This window comes from Littorina saxatilis, linkage group LG9, assembly GCF_037325665.1.
Source record: "Littorina saxatilis isolate snail1 linkage group LG9, US_GU_Lsax_2.0, whole genome shotgun sequence".
NCBI classification, from domain to species: domain Eukaryota; kingdom Metazoa; phylum Mollusca; class Gastropoda; order Littorinimorpha; family Littorinidae; genus Littorina; species Littorina saxatilis.
This window is the reverse complement of record NC_090253.1, coordinates 50790899-50806580: the sequence shown is the minus strand read 5'-3', so window position 1 is coordinate 50806580 and position 15682 is coordinate 50790899.

Here is a 15682-nt window from a genome sequence, read left to right as displayed (position 1 = left end):
AGTACTTCCTTCGCGTGACGTCTAACCCTCTTACGTCATAATGTGACGTCAATGTAATGTGACGTCTTCAAATGTTAGAGTTTCTACCACAGACATACACACGCACAAACACACACACGCACACACACACGCACGCACAGACAGACAAAGTTACGATCGCATAGGCTACACTTACGTGAGCCAATGAAGGGACAAGCGAACGATTACAAGAAATAAGAACATTAGTAAGTAAAACAACAACAACAACAACAACAACAACAACAGCAACAACAACAACAACAATAACAACAACAACTAGCGTGGAGATGAACACTGAAAGAAGAGAGGAGCAGTCAGTCAATGGCTGCTACGGAACCGTAGCTAGTCTGTGCATGGACAACGTTGGCTGTGAATAAACACGGTGAATGAGGCTCTCACTGTTCTGAAACGCCAGGTCCAGCCAGTCTAACCTCACCATTTCCTGTGTATGTTATGCTTCTCATGCACTGTTTAGGCAATCAAGTCGTCTATCCCCCAAATAGTCAGACTGCACTGTGGTAATACAACAGTGGGACAGCAATTTCCTGCCGTCCCCTCCCTCCCTTTGAACCCTCCACCGGGGAGGTCGTGAGTTCAAATCCCGGTCGCTGCCGCCTGGTGGGTTAAGAGAGGAGATTTGTCCGATCTCCCAGGTCAACTTATGTGCAGATCTGCTAGTGACTTAACCCCCTTCGTGTGTACACGCAAGGCCGCAAGCACAAGACCAAGTGCGCACGGAAAAGATCCTGTAATGCATGTCAGAGTTCGATGGGTTATGGAAACACGAAAATACCCAGCATGCCTACTCAACGAAAGCGGAGTGAAGCTGACTATACTCTCAGAGTATAGCGTGGGGAACCCAAATGGGCAAACGAGCTCACACGTAACCAGACAATTCTGGAACGATGAAGAAGAAGAACCCTCCACCCTCGCCAGTAGGCAAGTATAGTGGGAAGGGATAGTCATTGTGTAGTTTTGGCAACTGCAAGATGAAATGCCTGCAGCGTATCTGTTCACGATCATGTATTGTTTGTGGTTTTAAATGAATAACAGAATGACTGAGATTACATACACAAAACCATCTGGAAAGAAACATTACATTCCAAATAAGTTTGGTTGAGTACGTCCCCTCGCCCTAACCCCCCTCCCCCCCCCCCCTCCCCCCGGTCGGAGTAAGGACACAACACCTATCTCCAATGTTCACCGATAACCGCTCGTTTGATAACGGAAAGTAACAATTCATACACATCTAAAAACAAAATGTTTACGGAATACGCTGATCTTGCCAGACAAGGCATCGTTGCTAAAATGTAGGATTTAGAGCCCTGCGTATGAAACAATAATCTCAATCAGTCGGATTTAAATCCACTTACCCTATGCGTGTACAAGTCAAAATTATTAATTGCCGACCATGTCTACACCGTGGGACACCTTTTCGCACCTTATTCCCATTTGCAGTTAGTCCAATCTCGGGTTACAAAAAACAAGTCGCGTAAGGCGAAATAACAACACTTAGTCAAGCTGTCGAACTCACAGAATGAAACTGAACGCACGGCTTTTTTCACCAAGACCACATAGTCGTAATTTCGTCAGTCCACCGCTCGTGGCAAAGGCAGTGAAATCGACAAGCCATGCAGAATAGTGCGGTAGTGGTCGCGCTGAGCAGGATAACACGCCTTTCTGTATGTCTATTCTTTTAGCTTACTGAGTTTGTTTTTAATCCAAACATATCCTATCTATATGTTTTTGGAGTCAGGGACCGACAAGGAATAAGATGAAATTGTTTTTAAATCGATTTCGAAAAATTAATTTTAATCATAATTTTCATGTTTTTAATTTTCAGAGCTTGTTTGTAATCTAAATATAACATATGTATATGTTTTTAGAATCAGAAAATGATGAAAAATAGGACGAAATCATTTTTGGATCGTTTAATAAAAAAATATTTTTAATTACAAGTTTCCGATTTTTATTGACCAAACTCATTCGTGAGTTTTTAAGCCACCAAGTTGAAATGCAATACCAAAGTCCGGCCTTTGTCGAAGATTGCTGTGCCAAAATTTCAATCAATTTGATTGAAAAATGAGGGTGTGACAGTGCCGCCTCAACTTTTACAAAAAGCCGGATATGACGTCATCAAAGGTATTTATCGAAATTTAAAAAAAACCTTCCGGGGATATCATTCCCAGGAACTCTCATGTCAAATTTCATAAAGATCGGTCCAGTTGTTTAGTCTGAATCGCTCCACACACACACACACACACGTGTACAGACAGACAGACAGACAGACAGACACACACACACACACACACACACACACACACACACACACACACACACACACACACACACACTCACACACACACACACACACACACACACTCCTACCACGACCCTCGTCTCGATTCCCCCTCTATGTTAAAACATTTAGTCAAAGCTTGACTAAATATAATTAATGTAAAAATAGACTGCCAAAGTCAAAGTGTCAAACTTCAGAATAACAAAACATCAACAAGCAAAGGAGCGTTTAATTGCGACAAAACAAAACGTTACGGTCACTGATCTTTGACCCCGCAGCGGTCTTTTAAGTGGACATACAGACGAACACTTATAAAACAGAACATACCTGACAGGGGCCAGTTTCATAAGCCAGAAACACAGTCGACCAACTGCAGTTGTCCGAGCGAACCACAGTAATCCGACCTTATCGGGTTTCACGAACAAAATTTCAGTCGGCCGACTGCGGGTCGTCTCACCGGAAGTCGGCCAAACACGGTGATGCTCTCCCCCCAACACTGTGTTCGGCTTACTGCGGTAAACCGAAAATAAATGTAATTATCCGCACAGTCAATGGCACAATGCTCACACTTTTTTGGATTGTGAGCCAAACCTTGTGATTGTTCTTCGAAATGTATCTATCATGACGCAGTAATCCAGGAGACAAGTCAGGGTTATGTCTTGAAGACGTCACATTATGGCGTAAGAGGGTTCGACGTCACGCGAAGGAATTACTGAAAGTCTCGGTCATTGTTATTTTGAGCGGGCCGAGACTAGTTTTTTCTTCGAAATCGGCCATTTTCACGTGCGAATGAGCAAACGGAAGTGGTAATGTTGCTAAATTTAGCCCTCGACTTGGCCATTCGGATTACTGTACAGTCGGTCGACTGCCGTTGTCCGCGGGTGACGGTGATTCGCTCATGAAACGCGCTTTTCGGTGACCCGGCGATCAACCACAGTCGATCGACTGGGCAGTCGATCGACTGTCAGTCGGTTCACTGCTATCTTATGAAACTGGCCCCAGAGCTCGTTCTGAGAACACAAGCAGGACAATCATGACCCGTGGGTCGAAGAGCAGTGACCGTAATGTTTGCCTTTAACATACCTTTCTTGTGTTTTATTATTCGGGTTCCATGCGTTGTGCTTGAAGTTTAAGTGTAGATCTGTCCTCGAGACGTTGAGCAAAATGCGCATGAAGAATGTAAGTATGTTGTGAGAATGTAAAGTTCTACATTGCAACACTGTGCGTTCCACTTCCAGAGCTGTATTCTATCTAGTCAAGGTTTACGTAGGAGGAGGAAGTTATGACGTCGTAGCAGAAAAAGCGTCAAGTGTACAACGTCATTATTCGCGTGTTTCAAGCTAGATTCGGCCAGCCAAATTCAACTCGTGCAACACGCGCCAAGTAGTTTTGTTCCTTGATATATGTGTTTGTGCGGTTGTGTGTGTGTGTGTGTGTGTGTGTGTGTGTGTGTGTGTGTGTGTGTGTGTGTGTGTGTGTGTGTGTGTGTGTGTGTGTGTGTGTGTGAATACTGACAAAAGGCTCCGAAAGGCTCCGAAACGGCTGCACCGACTTAGACGGGAATTTCAGATCGTTACCACTCGAGCCTCGTCACAGGGTACTTTTGGAAAACTTGAGTCGTTATAAAAACGGCGGATAAAAGTAAAGCCTTGAGGCATCGATGATACTGCCAGGAAACAGAGAATGCTTATTGTCCGTTAGGCTCAATATTTCGCCTCTTAAGTGCATATGATAACATTATGGGCTAGTATGATAATTTGAGATGTTACGCCCTCACGCCCCCCTCCTCTCTCTCTCTCTCTCTCTCTCTCTCTCTCTCTCTCTCTCTCTCTCTCTCTCTCTCTCTCTCTCTCTCTCTCTCTTTATCTCTCTCTCTCTCTTTCTCTCCCTCTCTCTATCTCTCTCTATTTATCTCTCTCTCTCTTTTTTTCTCTCCCTCTCCCTCTCTCTCTTATTTACATTTACATTTACATTTTTCTACAGTGGGGCAAAAAGTTATTCCTATTGACAGAACAAAAGAAAATGATTTAAATACCTTAATAGATCATTGCAAATCCAAGAGAATAGAGGCAGAAATGCCGCTACAACACATGACTGTGTCTGAAGTTTACTTTGGACTTGTTCATCTCAAACAAACAGGAACCCGGGGTGTTGATAGAATAGACAGTAAACTATTGAAAATAGCTGCTCCTGTAATCACAGACACCTTGACATACATTTACAACTTATGCATTACCACCTCTTATTTTCCAACAGCATTTAAGCAAGCTAAGGTAATCCCTCTGTTTAAATCAGGTGATCCTTCTGATCCCTCTAATTACAGGCCTATTTCAATCCTGTCACCACTTTCAAAACCCTTGGAAAAACATATATATAAACATCCAATGGCACATTTTGATAAAAACAATTTATTCCATCCAAAAAAATCTGGTTTTCGCAAAAAGCACTCATGTCATACAGCTCTTATAAATCTAATTGATCAATGGAGGAGGGAATCGAGACGAGGGTCGTGGTGTATGTGTGTGTGTGTGTGTGTGTGTGTGTGTGTGTGTGTGTGTCTGTCTGTCTGTGTGTGTGTGTAGAGCGATTCAGACTAAACTACTGGACCGATCTTTATGAAAGTTGACAGGCTCGTTTTTACATTTAGTCAAGTTTTGACTAAATGTTTTAACATAGAGGGGGGAATCGAGACGAGGGTCGTGGTGTATGTGCGTGTGTGTGTGTGTACACTACATTGGGTGTGCACGTTAAAGATCCCACGATTGACAAAAGGGTCTTTCCTGGCAAAATTGCTTAGGCACAGTTAATAATTGTCTACCTATACCCGTGTGACTTGGAATAATAGGCCGTGAAAGGTAAATATGCGCCGAAATGGCTGCAATCTACTGGCCGTATAAAATTTCATCTCACACGGCATCACTGCAGAGCGCCTAGAACTGTACCCACGGAATATGCGCGATATAAGACTCATTGATTGATTGATTGATTGAGTGTGCGTACGTGTATGTGTGTGTGTGTGTGTATGTAGGTGTGTGTGTGTGTGTGTGTGTATGTGTATGTGTATGTGTGTGTGTAGAGCGATTCAGACTAAACTACTGGACCAATCTTTATGAAAGTTGACATGAGAGTTCCTGGGTATGAAATCCCCATACGTTTTTTTCATTTTTTTGATAAATGTCTTTGATGACGTCATATCCGGCGTTTCGTGAAAGTTGAGGCGGCACTGTAACGCTCTTATTTTTCAACCAAATTGATTGACATTTTGGTCAAGTAATCTTCGACGAAGGCCGGGGTTTGGTATTGCATTTCAGCTTGGTGGCTTAAAAACTAATGAGTGAGTTTGGTCATTAAAAATCTGAAAATTGTAAAAAAAAAAATTTTTTATAAAACGATTCAAATTTACGAACATCTTATTCTTTATCATTTTCTGATTCCAAAAATATATAAATATGTTATATTTGGATTAAAAACAAGCTCTGAAAATTAAAAATACAAAAATTATTATCAAAATTAAATTGTCCAAATCAATTTAAAAACACCTTCATCTTATTCCTTGTCGGTTCTTGATTCCAAAAACATATAGATATGATATGTTTGGATTAAAAACACGCTCAGAAAGTTAAAACGAAGAGAGGTACAGAAAAGCGTGCTATCCTTCTCAGCGCAACGAATACCCCGCTCTTCTTGTCAATTTCACTGCCTTTGCCGTGCGCGGTGGACTGACGATGCTACGAGTATACGGTCTTGCTGCGTTGCATTGCGTTCAGTTTCATTCTGTGAGTTCGACAGCTACTTGACTAAATGTTGTATTTTCGCCTTACGCGACTTGTTACATTTAGTCAAGTTTAGACTAAATGTTTTAACATAGATGGGGAATCGAAACGAGAGTCGTGGTGTATGTGTAGGTGTGTGTGTGTGTGTGTGTGTGTGTGTGTGTGTGTGTGTGTGTGTGTGTGTGTATGTGTGTGTGTGTGTGTGTGTATGTGTGTGGGTGTGTGTGTGTGTGTGTGTGTGTGCGCGTGCGTGTAGAGCGATTCAGACCAAACTACTGGACCGATCTTTATGAAATTTTACATGAGAGTTCCTGGGAATGATATCCCCGAACGTTGTTTTCTTTTTTTCGATAAATACCTTTGATGACGTCATATCCGGCTTTTTGTAAAAGTTGAGCCGGCACTGTCACACCCTCATTTTCCAATCAAATTGATTGAAATTTTGGCCAAGCAATCTTCGACAAAGGCCGGACTTCGGTATTGCATTTCAGCTTGGTGGCAACACTATTGTGACTAGCACTGCCACGGCGTTAACGTCCTGCCTGCCCAAGCTTGCCACCAAGAAACTTCCCAAAAATCAGTAACTGTAAAGAAATCTGTCTAGCAAGCTTGAATTAAGTCCAATCACCACTAAATTTTGTGTTCTAATTCAAAAATGGATGCCCAGTTCAGTCGTGCTATTTATAAGTTTGTCACGCGATTTGTTTTAGCAAAGGGGGGTGAAAGGGGGATAATTTGTGTTTTTTAACGTTTTTTTGTGTGTGTTTTATTTTCTACTGCTTTTTTTAAAGTTATGTTTTAACAGAAAGTATTATAAATAATGTTATAACCAAACAAGGTGTAAAACCTATGAATTAGCTGAAATATTGTTAACATTGTACACAGAAATAAGGAGACAGTACAAAGAAAAAAACAAGCAAATCACGCATTCACTCACAGCATCCTGACTCAAATGAAACAAAACTGTAACACTCACCAAATGATGTCTAGGTAATCCATATTGAATATAAGTGACATTTTCACAACAAAGTACCAACTGTACACCTATGAACAATTCCAAAAGGATTTGAAGGCTCCAGCCATCCATTGTTATCAGTGCTGCCACGCCCCCATAGCTCCTGCACGATTCCGAGATACATGTTCGTCTTGCAGTATCACCGCTTACCACGTGTAGTTTGCCGACTCGTACTAGCAACAACGGGACGGTTTCTTCCTCAATATCACTGCTATTATCGCTTTCTTGAGGCTAAAACGACACGATGTATCATGATCTACAGGATCCTCAAGATCCAACATCCGGAGAATCTCCTCCCGTGACTAGGCTCGCCTTCGATTCATTTTTTTTGTTCGAAAACACCACGCAAATCTGCACTAATTTGATCAAGCCGGAAGAGAAAACCACGTGTATCAAGGGAAACAACTCAATTTATTGCAATCTTCAAAAACCGGGAAGCAATCACGAGTCTTGTACCTTGTATGACTGGTACTGAAAAATGCGCGTCCCGTCCATGGGCGTGTCAGCGCGGTTACTGATTTATCAGTGTCCCGTCGCGAAAGTGTTAAAAATTAATTAATGACTTTGGTCATTAAAAATCTGAAAATTGTTAAAAAAAAAGTATATTTACAAAACGATCCAAATTTACGTTCATCTTATTCCTCATCATTTTCTGATTCTAAAAACATATCAATATGTTATATTTGGATTAAAAACAAGCTCTGAAAATTAAAAATATAAAAAAATATTATCAAAATTTACTTTTCGAAATCAATTTAAATACACTTTCATCTTATTCTTTGTCGGTTCCTGATTCCAAAAACATATAGATATGATATGTTTGGATTAAAAACACGTTCAGAAAGTTAAAACGAAGAGTGGTACAGAAAAGCGTGCTATCCTTCTCAGCGCAACTACTACCCCGCTCTTCTTGTCAATTTCACTGCCTTTGTCATGAGCGGTGGACTGACGATGCTACGAGTATACGGTCTTACTGAAAAATTGCATTGCGTTCAGTTTCATTCTGTGAGTTCGACAGCTACTTGACTAAATGTTGTATTTTCGCCTTACGCGACTTGTTAGTTCTGTCGTCGATCAAGTCTGCGTCATTCTTAAAAATATTGATTTTAGTATTCTGTGTGTTGCTTGCATTGTTTGCAATGTGATGTTGTTGTTGGATTGTTAGGTTGTTAGACAACACACATACAACACACACACAACACACACACACACACACACACACACACACACACACACACACACACACACACACACACACACACACTGAAGAAAGGCCAGTAAGGGGCTCCGCTCACATGGAGAATACTACATGGCTTGCTGTGTCCTACCAGATTTACACGAGTTTTTTTTTTTAAATATTGAACTGCGAGCGAAAGCGAGCTGTTCACTTTTTGAAAAAGCAACGAGTGTAAATCTGGTACGACACAGCGAGCCATGTAGTATTCTGTTTATCCTACATACTGTACTTACGTATATTTTACTGAAAATATCTTGCAGTCGAGGCAGCTAAATTGAAGACGCTTGTTTTGGAACCTCGATCTCTTCTAGAACCTCGTGCAATCTATTACGTCAAAGCAAAGAAACGTCACTCTGAAAGTGTGGCGTGACGTGTTAGTTCTAAAGTTTCATCGAGGGTAATTAGCGAGCGCAATTTGTGCTTCTATAATGACGTTTGTCTCGGTGACTTTGGCATCATAAGCAGTGGAAAAACAGGTCCCTGCCAGACTTGCTTGACATGACCTCATTTACATGATATACACACGTGTGATTTGAACGATTATTATCTCACGGGTGTCTCTCTCACGTATGTAGGATAAATATATGTAACTTCAGCAGGACCGACGACGCACTGCATACTATCCCAGCCCGCTACACGTTGCATGAAAGGAAAACAGAGGTATATTCTGCACATAAGGGGCTCCCGCTCACATGTGTAACTTCAGCAGGACCGAGGACGCACTGCAGATTATCCCAGCCCGCTACACGTTGCATGGAAGGAAAACAGGCCAAGTACTCGTCATAATCCCTATCGCGGCATAAATAATATGCAGTGCGTCGTGTGTGCCGCTGAAACTGCGCAGGTATATTCTGCCCATAATGAGGATCGGCGTGTGAAACCACGCATCCTGGTCTGGGGTGTAGAAATACCACAGTGGGAGCAGGATGAAATTATCAAGGTAAAACAACAGGTAGAAAGCTATGCTCTACATTCTAAAATAGTGCTCGACGAACGTTATTCCACAGTTTTATATAATGCTCTGCATTCTAAAATAAAGCTCGACGATCGTTATTCTACAGTAATATGTATGCTCTGCATTCTGAAATTGTGCTCGACGAACGTTATTCCACAGTATTATGTATGCTCTGCATTCTGAAATAGTGCTCGACGAACGTTATTCCACAGTAATATGTATGCTCTGCATTCTGAAATAGTGCTCGACGAACGTTATTCCACAGTCTGATGAATGCTCTGCTTTCTGAAATAGTGCTCGACGAACGGTATTCCTTTGTTTTATGTGTGCTCTGCATTCTAAAATAGTGCTCGACGAACATCATTCCACAGTTGGATGAATGCTCTGCATTCTAAAATAGTGCTCGACGAACGTCATTCCACAGTTGGATGTATGCTCTGCATTCTAAAATAGTGCTCGACGAACATCATTCCACAGTTGGATGAATGCTCTGCATTCTAAAATAGAGCTCGACGAACGTTATTCCAGTTTTATGAATGCTCTGCATTCTTAAATAGTGCTCGACGAACATTATTCCAAAGTTTGATGAATGCTCTGCATTCTAGAATAGTGCTCGACGAACGTTATTCCACAGTTTTATGTATGCTCTGCATTCTAAAATAGTGCTCGACGAACATCATTCCACAGTTGGATGAATGCTCTGCATTCTAAAATAGTACTCGACGAACGTTATTCCACAGTTTGATGTATGCTCTGCATTCTTAAATAGTGCTCGACGAACATTATTCCACAGTTTGATGAATGCTCTGCATTCTAGAATAGTGCTCGACGAACGTTATTCCACAGTTTTATGTATGCTCTGCATTCTAAAATAGTGCTCGACGAACGTTATTCCACAGTTTTATGTAAGCTCTGCATTCTAAAATAGTGCTCGACGAACGTTATTCCAGTTTTATGAATGCTCTGCATTCTTAAATAGTGCTCGACGAACATTATTCCACAGTTTGATGAATGCTCTGCATTCTAGAATAATGCTCCACGAACGTTATTCCACAGTTTTATGTATGCTCTGCATTCTAAAATAGTGCTCGACGAACGTTATTCCACAGTTTTATGTAAGCTCTACATTATAAAATAGTGCTCGACGAACGTTATTCCACAGTTTTATATAATGCTCTGCATTCTTAAATAATGCTCGACGAACGTTATTCCACAGTTTTATGTATGCTCTGCATTCTTAAATAATGCTCGACGAACGTTATTCCACAGTTTGATGAATGCTCTGCATTCTAAAATAGTGCTCGACGGACGTTATTCCACAGTTTTATGAATGCTCTGCATTCTAAAATAGTGCTCGACGAACGTTATTCCACAGTTTTATGTAAGCTCTGCATTCTAAAATAGTGCTCGACGAACGTTATTCCACAGTTTTATGTAAGCTCTACATTATAAAATAGTGCTCGACGAACGTTATTCCACAGTTTTATATAATGCTCTGCATTCTTAAATAATGCTCGACGAACGTTATTCCACAGTTTTATGTATGCTCTGCATTCTTAAATAATGCTCGACGAACGTTATTCCACAGTTTGATGAATGCTCTGCATTCTAAAATAGTGCTCGACGGACGTTATTCCACAGTTTTCTGTATGCTCTGCATTCTAAAATAGAGCTCGACGAACGTTATTCCAGAATGCCTTGAATTTTAGAATAGGGCTCGACGAACGTTATGCCATTGTGTTATGTATGCTCTGCATTCTAAAATAGTGTTGGCCGAACGTTATTCCATTGTTTTGTGTGTGCTCTGCATTCTAAAATAGTGCTCGACGAACGTTATTCCATTGTTTTATGTGTGCTCTGCATTCTAAAATAGAGCTCGACGAACGTTATAACATTGTTTTATGTGTGCTCTGCATTCTAAAATAGTGCTCGACGAACGTTATTCCACAGTTTGATGTATGCTCTGCATTCTATAATAGTGCTCGACGAACGTTAATCCACATTTTGATGTAAGCATCCCTCACTCGCCTGTTCATCAAACCGTATATGATGGGGTTGAAGCAGCTGTTGCTGAAGCCCAGCAGAAGGATGGCCATGTCTGTAGCGTGGGACAACCAGTGAGGGGCGAAGAGGGACAGGAGCATAGAGACACAGAACGGGAACCAGCACAGTACGAACACCGCTATCACCACCATCACAGACACGGAAAGCCGAAACTGCTCTGAGTAGTGTTGCGCCTTTTTCTGCTCTCTGTTGGGCTTCTGCTGCGCTGTCGGTGTGACGCATGACACGGTGACAGCCGACTGTATGGAGGTATCGGTAGTATACGTGCTTGACGGCAACGCAGTGCTTGGATCCCGCACGACTGGATCTCGCTCTTCCTTAGCCGGCTCTCCATCAGGAGCTGATGGAAACCATATGGGTTCCTCTGCTGAAGTCGTGATGGGTTCTGCTGGCGTCACCTTCGCTACCGACTGTGCTGCAGTCTTTGAGATGGATGGAATCGTCTTCAGTGGTTTCATGTCTTTCCTGGCTGACCTTACGTCTGTCTCGGCACTTTCTATCCGGGCTTTCCGTTGCTCTTCTGCTGCCCGCGCGTGCTGCTGCAGGCAACGCTGGCTCTTGACGAATGTGCGCAGAAGACAGGCATGGCACACAGCCATTATGACGAGTGGACACACGAAGCAGACGCTGATCATGAAGAAAGTGTAGGACCATGAGGTGGACCAGTCACATAAGCAAAATGACTGTCGTGGTAGGTATCTGTACATGCCCCAACCAAGCAGCGGAGGTGATGAGAGCACGGCTGACAGAATCCAGACCCCTGTAATCACACCATCCAATAGCTATTGCACAGGACTTTCAGCTACTAAACTTAAAGTTCAATTTTTCTGTGATCAAATTAGCTCAAGTACAGGATTTAGTAGCACTCTGTGCACTTTTAACGAGTGGTTCTATGTATACCCTCAACATTGACGCAAACATCTCCCGTTTTTAACCATGCGATCGACACCTGCAATAATATGTATACCATAACACACGAAATACGAAATACGTAATCAAAACGACGTGTATTGAAATTGCTTTCTTCACTTATGTAAACTTTGCAAAGTTTTGCCTATTAGGATTTTGTGGCGATTTTTAATTTCTTCCTTCAATTTTTGTCCGGTCGATTTGAGGGTACCCTTATCTAAGCGGCGGTCACGTGATATGATCTCTGTAAGTGTAACATAAATCTTCAATCCGAAAGGTGATCCAGACAGTCAATAGAACGGCCTTCACCGTTTGAATGAAAGTACTTGCGCTCACATTTTGGGACGAGAATGGGCAACCTATACTGGAAGCGCAAATGGTATTGGTATGGGTCCTATCTGGGCAATACACTTGCTCCCCACATGTGGCCCACATTTGGCCAGTATGCTCCCCAGAGAAAGCCAGCATTCAACCAGGGTTCTCCCCACATTGGGCCCGTAGCTCCCCACATACAGCAGGCATTAGACCAGGGTGCACCCCCCATTGGGCTCGGATGTACCCCACATTGGGCCCCGATGCACCCCACATTGAGCCTGGACGCACCCCACATTGGGCCTGGATGCACCCCACATTGGGCCTGGATGCACCCCACATTGGGCCTGGATGTACCCCACATTGGGCCCCGATGCACCCCACATTGTGCCTGGATGCACCCCACATTGGGCCTGGATGCACCCCACATTGGGCCCCGATGCACCCCACATTGTGCCTGGATGCACCCCACATTGAGCCTGGATGCACCCCACCTGGAGCCTGGATGCACCCCACATTGGGCCTGGATGCACCCCACCTGGAGCCTGGATGTACCCCACATTGGGCCTGGATGCACCCCACCTGGAGCCTGGATGCACCCCACATTGAGCCTGGATGCACCCCATATTGAGCCTGGATGTATCCCAAATTGGGCCAGGATGCACCCCACATTGAGCCTGGATGCACCCCACATTGAGCCTGGATGCACCCAAAATTGAGCCTATATGCACCCCACATTGAGCCTAGATGCACCCCACCTGGAGCCTGGATGTACCCCACATTGGGCCCGGATGCACCCCACATTGAGCCTGGGTGCACCCCAAATTGAGCCTGGATGCACCCAACATTGAGCCTGGATGCACATTGAGCCTGGATGCACCCCACATTGAGCCTGGATGCACCCCACATTGAGCCTGGATGCGCCCCCCATTAAGCCCGGATGCACCCCATATTGAGCCTGGATGTATCCCACGTTGGGCCCGGTTGCAACCCACACGCGGCCAGCATTGGACCAGGGTACACCCTACAATCTTCTTCTTCTTCTTTTTCTTTGTTCATGGGCTTAGACTCCCACGTTCACTCATGTTTTTAGCACGAGTGGATGTTTACATGTATGACCGTTTTTACCCCGCCATTCAGGCAGCATACGCCGATTTCGGGGGAAGCATGCTGGGTATTTTCGTGTTTCTATAACCACACACACACACCTGTGTGAAAGTGCAGGTGCATGTGAAGATGAAAGACAGCGATCACCCAGGTTCATGAGGAAGATGTTGAGACTGGTGTAGACATGCCTTTAGGTATGTGGCTTACAGATCACACACACACACACACACGCACACACACACATACACACACACACACACACACATACACACACACACACACACATACACACACACACACACACACACACACACACACACACATACACAAATAGTTCTGTGAAAGTGCAGTTACATAATCAGGGTTCGTACAGGCCTTGAAAAGTGCTTGAAAATAGAGTTTTGTTAAATAGTCATTGAAAAGTACTTGATTTTTCCAAATTGTTGCCTATACATTTCGTCAGCAGCTTGTCTTATTTAAAAAAAAAAATGCAACCCCACTTTTTTTCGTCAAATACAGTACACACATTTTGGGAGAATAAAAGATCGAGTGAAAACGAAAGCAGACGAACTAACTATTACTAGTCACCCGTAGTTGCTTCCCTTCCCGGAAGTTGGCAAGGGAAACAACTACAGAATGACTAATAGTTTGCAGACGCGGAGAACCGCAGTGGCATTTTTATATCTCTTCCTGTGTCTTAGCGTGGAAAATGGGGAAAGGCAACTGCGTCTTCAATCGTCAATGGCTTGCCAATGCAAAATACAAAGCTTGGCTTGTAGAAGCATCGGATAAATCGAAACATCATGCGCGATGCTTCGTGTGTAAAAAAGACTTCAACATTTCGAGCATGGGAAAAGCCGCCTTGAAAAGCCACATGACCGGTGCACGACACCAGATGCTCATCAAAGGAAATGAAAAATGGTGCTTATCATTAGTTTTTGAACATCCAATGATTTAAATCGGCGTGCGGGAAGAGGGTATAATAACTAGCGAGTGTTTCATTGCGAGCTTTGAAGGTAAGAGGGTGCTTGATTTTCTCTTCAGAAGGTCTTGAAAGTCCTTGAAAAGTCCTTGAATTTTAGAACAAAAAAACTGTACGAACCCTGTATATATGAAGATGGAGGACAGCGCTTACCCAAGTTCATGAGGAACGTGTTGAGACTGGTGTAGACATCCCTGTAGGTATGTGGCTTACAGATCTTGATGTAGCGGTTGACGCTCATCACACCTAGCGACATTACGCTGCTCACCAGTACCAGCATGCTGATATAGCCCATCACCTTGCACGTTTGCTCGGAAAATATCCATCTGCAAAAAAGTACACATATGTGAGGCAATGCCTTAAACTCTGCATCTGCACAAAAGTACAAACATGGAGGCAATTCCTTAAAATATCCATTTGCAGAAAAGTACCCACATGCAAGGCAATGCCTTAAACTCTCCATCTGCACAAAAGTACACACATGTGAGGCAATGCCTTACACTCTGCATCTGCACATAATTACACAAATGCGAGGCAATGCCTTGAACTCTGCATGCCAGATGGCCTGATGCATTATTAGTTGCTGCATTTGTTCCTGTATTTGTCCTGTTCTTTTTTAATTTTTTTTTTAGTTCAGATGTTGTTAATGCTACCGAGATAATGTTCTAAAGAGTGTATTTTGTGTGTGATTTTTGTGAGAAAATAGAATATTTGCTGCATTTCAAGCATGTTTCTCTGAAACAAAAACATATGAATTATCTGCCAACAAGAACAGCACATGCTTATAAATACGACTCGCCTTTCGTCGAGTAGCACACCTTCTTACGATATCCTCATTTAGGACTCTATATGTGACCCTCCACCACGTAATGAGTGGCATGTCACCTTTGCATGATCTTGACCTCTTACGCTTCTGGCTAATAATAATTAAGTAGATGTGCAACGCCAAGGCACTGCATACCCCAGCGAAAGACAAACGGCCTCTCTCTCTCTCTCTCACTCTCTCAAACA